The sequence below is a fragment of the Carlito syrichta genome, unplaced genomic scaffold, assembly GCF_000164805.1.
Source record: "Carlito syrichta isolate Samal-C Ts95f unplaced genomic scaffold, Tarsius_syrichta-2.0.1 Scaffold314605, whole genome shotgun sequence".
Taxonomy (NCBI): Eukaryota; Metazoa; Chordata; class Mammalia; order Primates; family Tarsiidae; genus Carlito; species Carlito syrichta.
Genome location: NW_007258701.1, coordinates 389,220 through 394,704, shown reverse-complemented (window position 1 = coordinate 394,704; position 5,485 = coordinate 389,220).

Here is a 5,485-nt window from a genome sequence, read left to right as displayed (position 1 = left end):
ACTCAAAAAAAAAAAAAAAAGAGTTTGCATTGAATCTGCAGATTTATTTGGGTAGTATTGCCATATTAACAATATTGTCTTCCAGTCCATGAGTGTGGGATCTTTTCCCTTTTTTAGGTCTCCTCTGATTTCTTTGAGCAATGTTTTATAGTTTTCAGTGTATGAGTCTTTGGCCTTGTTGGTTAAATTTCCTTTTAAGAACTTTATTCTTTTAATGCTACTGCAAAGAAAATTATTATTATTATTTTTTGAGTTGGAGTCTCACTCTGTCGTCCAGACTGGAGTGCAGTGGCCACTCCCGGCCACCGCAGCCTCGACCTGCTGGGGCTCCGGCGATCCTTCTGCTTCAGCCTTCCAAGTAGCTGGAATTACAGGCGCGTGCTACCACGACCGGCTCATTTTTTTGATTTATTGTAGAGATGAGATCTCACCTGCCCAGGCGGGTCTCGAACCCAAGGGCTCAGGCAATCCACTCACCTCAGCCTCCCAAAGGCACGGGATTACAGGCTGAGCCACCGAGCCCAGCTGGTTTGTAATCCTTTTAACATGCTTCTCAATTTGATTTGCTAGTATTTTGTTGAGAATTTTTGTATCTATATTTGTAAGATATATTATTCTATAATTTTCTTGTGATGTCTTTGTCTGGCTTTGGTATCAAGGTAATGCTGGCTCAATAGAATGAGTTAGGAAGTGTTTTCTCTTTTTCTGAAAAATTTATGAAGGGTTGGTGTTACTTCTTTAAATATTTGGTAGAATTCACTAGAAAAGCCATCTAATCCTGGGCTTTTCTCTGTGGGAAGGGTTTTTTGTTTTATTCTGTTTGTTTTGTTTTTATGTTTTTTGATTCAATCTCTACTTGTTATAGGTCTGTTCCGATTTTTCTATTTCTTTTTGATTAAGTTTTGGTAATTTGTGTGTTTACAGCAATTTATCCATTTTACCTAGGTTACCTAATCTGTGGTATACGTTTATTTACTTATTTATTTATTTATTCTTGAGTCAGAGTCTCACTCTGTTGCCCAGGCTAGAGAGCAGTGGCACGATTACGGCTCACCACAGCTTCGATCTCATGGGCTCAGGAGATTCTTCCGTCTTAGCTTCCCGAGTAGCTGGGACTACAGCTGTGCCTCCACACCTGGCTAATTTTTGAATTTTTTTTTTTTTAAGTTGGAGTCTCACTCTGTCGTCCAGGCTGGACTGCAGTGGCACGTTCCCAGCCCCTGCAACCTCAACCTGCTGGGCTCCGGCGATCCTTCCACCTCAGCCTTCCAAGTAGCTGGAACTACAGGTGTGCGCTACCACACCTGGCTAATTTTTTGATTTATTGTGGAGATGAAGTCTCGCCAAGTTGCCCAGGCAGGTCTTGAACCCACGGACTCAGGCAATCCACTCACCTCAGCCTCCCAAAGGCTCAGGATTACAGGCTGAGCCACCGAGCCCAGCTTGAAATTTTTTTTGGAAACAAAGTCTCATTATATTGCTCAGGCTGGTCACAAACTCCTGGGCTCAAGTGATTCTCCCACCTCGGCCTCCCAAAGTGCCAGAATTACAGGTATGAGCTACTTGCCCCGCCATGTTGGTGTACAATTGTTTATAGTGTCTCTTATAATCCTTTTAATTTCAGAAAGGTTAGTAGTAATGTCCCACTTTTGTTTCTGATTTTTGTAATTTGAGCCTTCTTTCCCTTTCTAGTCAATCTAGCTAAAAGACTGTCAATTTTGTTAATCTTTTCAAAGAATCAACCATGGTCTTACTGGTTTTTTCTATTGGTTTTCTGTCCTCAATTTTGTTTATGTCTACTCTAAAATTTATCATATCCTTCCATTTGCTAGATTTGTTCATAGTTTGTGTTTTTTCTAGTTCTTTCAGGTGTTAACTTAGGTTATTACAATTTGAATACATATATCTGAATATTATATATATATATACATATATAGAGAGAGAGTGAGAGACAGACAGACAAACAAACAGACACATGATCTCTCTCAGCAGACAGACAAACACATGATCTCTCTCTCATCCAGATTGTAGTGCAGTGGTGCAATCGTAGCTCACTGCAGTCTTTTTTTTTTTTGAGTTGGAGTTTCACTCTGTCGCCCAGACTGGAGTGCAGTGGCCTCTCCCAGCCACCGCAGCCTCGACCCACTGGGCTCTGGCAATCCTTCCACCTCAGCCTTCCGAGTAGCCGGAATTCCAGGAGCGCGCTACCACACCCGGCTGATTTTTTGATTTATTGTAGAGATGAGGTCTCGCTACCCAGGCGGGTCTCGAACCCGCAGGCTCAGGCAACCCACTCACCTCAGCCTCCCAAAGGCGCAGGATTACAGGCTGAGCCACCGAGCCCAGCCTAAGAATGTTATTTAATTTCCACATATTTGTGAACTTTCCAGCTTTTGTCCTGTTATTGATTTTTGGTTTTATTCCGTTTTGGTTGGAGAGACTACTTAGTATGATTCCAATCTTTCAGACTTATGAGGTCTGACACCTTGCCACTGTACAAACATTGGCAGCACTGTACAAACAACTCTATAAGGTTTCATAACCTTGGTGTATCAGTGTCTCACAATGTGTTCATGTTGATGTGTGGCAGTGTCTTGTTTGGGTGGTGTTCATTATTGTTGCATGTTTTTGTGTGCTGTCGCAACGATGTCAGAGCTTAAAATAGAGCAACAAACAAACATTAAATTTCTCGTTAAACTTGGCAAGAGTGAAAGTGAAATCAGGAACCTGTTAGTCCAAGTTTATTGGGATAATGCCATGAAGAAAACAGCAGTGTACAAATGGACTAAACGTTTTTCTGAGAGGAAAGAAAGTATCACTGATAAAGAGAGGTCAGGATGGCCAGTAACAAGTAGAACTGACATTTCAAAAATTTGTCAAATTGTGGTTTAAAATCGTTGGCTGACTGTGAGAAGCATAGCAGACTAAATAAACCATCGATAAGAAACAGGAAAATTTTAGCCGGGCTCGGTGGCTCGGCCTGTAATACCACGCCTTTGGGAGGCTGAGGTGAGTGGATTGCCTGAGTCCGCAGGTTCGAGACCCGCCTGGGCAGCGAGACCTCATCTCTACAATAAATCAAAAAATCAGCCAGGCGTGGTAGCGCATGCCTGTAATTCCGGCTACTTGGAAGGCTGAGGCGGAAGGATCACCGGAGCCCAGCAGGTCGAGGCTGCGGTGGCTGGGAGCGGCCACTGCACTCCAGTCTGGGCGACAGAGTGAGACTCCAACTCAAGAAAAAAAAAAAAGAAACAGGAAAACTTTAACTGCAATTCTTAGCATGAGAAAGGTGTGTGCAAAATGATCCCAAAGGATCTCTTGTCACAGTGCACCAACTCACATGGCACTGTCTATGAGGGAGTTTTTAGCCAATAAACAAATAACCATATTGGAACATCCTCCCTACTCACTTGATATGGCCCCTAATGACTTTTTTCTTTACCTGAAGATAAAGGAAGTAGTGAAAGGAAGACATTTTGATCACACTCAGGACATCATTCACAACAGCTCTGGTGGCCATTCCAAGAGTTCCAAGATTGCTTTGACAGGTGGATTGGGCACTGGTGTCAATGCATAGTTTCCCAGAGGGAGTCCTTTGAAGGTGACTGTAGTGATATTCAGTAATGAGGTATGTAGCACTTTTTCTAGGATGAGTTCATGAACTTAATTGCCAGACCTCATACTAAGATTTGTTTTGTACTTAATATGTGGTCTACCCTGGAAAATGTTCTGTGTGAACTTGAGAAGAATGTATAGTTTGCTATTGTTTGGTGGAGTGCTTTCTAAATGTCTGTTAGGTCTAATTGGTTTATAGCATTGTTCAAGTTCTCTGTTTCTTTACTGATCTTCTATCTGTTATATCCATTATTGAAGGTGAGGTTTCCAGCTGTTATTATAGAACTATCTCTTTCTCCTTTCAATTCTGCAGACTTTTGCTTCATATATTTTGGTACTCAGTTGGTAGTTTATACATATGCTTATAATTATATATCTTCTTGATGAATTGAACTTTGTATCAATATATAATGTCCTTCTCATCGCTTGTAAAAATTTTTGACTGAAAGTCTATTTTTCTGCTATCAGATTAGTCATCCTGCTCTCTTTTGATGACTTTTTTTTTTTTTTGAGTTGGAGTCTCACTCTGTCGCCCAGGCTGGAGTGCAATGGCACACTCACAGACACCACAGCCTTGACCTCCTAGGCTCAGGAGAGCCTTCTACCTCAGCCTTTCATGTAACTGGAACTACAGGCATGCGCCACCATGCCCAGCTAATTTTTTGAATTTTTGTAGAGACGATGTATCACCAAGTTGCCTAGGTTGGTCTCGAACCCCTAGACTCAGACAATCCTCTCACCTCGGCTTCTTAAAGTGCTGGAATTATAGGCTTGAGCCACTGCACCTGGTCTTTTGATCACTATTTGCATAGAATATCTCCATCCCTTCAATTTGAGTTTGAATCTAATGTGAATCTCTTGTAGACAGCATATAATTGAATCGTTTCTTTTTTTTTAGACATTTTGTCAATCTCTGCCTTTTTTTTTTTTTTTTTTTTTGAATTGAAGTCTCACTCAGTCACCCAGGCTAGAGTGCAGTGGCACAATCATTTCTACCCCAGGGTTGACCTACTGGGCTCAGACGATTCTTCCACCTCAGCCTTTCAAGTAGCTGGAACTACAGGTGTGCGCTACCATGCCTGGCTAATTTTTTGATTAATTGTAGAGATGAGGTCGTGCCAAGTTGCCCAGGCTGTTCTTGAACCCATGGGCTCAGGCAATCCCCTCACCTCGGCCTCCCACAGTGCTGGGATTAGAGGCTTGAGCCACTGCACCGGCCAATCTCTGCCTTTTATTTTATTTTATTTTTTTGAGTTGGAGTCTCACTCTGTCACCCAGACTGAAGTGCAGTGGCCGTTCCTGGCCACTGCAGCCTCGACTTGCTGGGTTCCGGCAATCCTTCCGCCTCAGCCTTCCAAGTAGCTGGAACTACAGGTGCGCGCTACCACGCCTGGCTAATTTTTTATTTTATTGTAGAGATGAGGTCTTGCCAAGTTGCCCAGGCAGGTCTCGAACCCGCAGGCTCAGGCAATCCACTCACCTCAGCCTCCCAAAGCGCTGGGATTACAGGTTGAGCCACGGAGCCCGGCTACTCTCTGCCTTTTAATTGGAGTGTTTAATCCATTTACCTTCAGAGTAATTACTGATAAGGAAGTATTTACTTCTGTCATATGGTCATTTGTTTTCTATATGTCTTACATTCTTTTGTGTTCCTCAGTTCCTCCATTACTACTTTTTGTTTTGTGTTTTTTATAGTGTACAATTTTGATTGTCTTTTACTTCCTTTTCTGTATATTTTATCATTATATTCTCAGTGGTTACCTTCAAGATTACAGTTGACATCTTAAACTTGTAACAAGCCGGGCTCGGTGGCTCAGCCTGTAATCCTGCGCCTTTGGGAGGCTGAGGTGAGTGGATTGCCTGAGCCCGC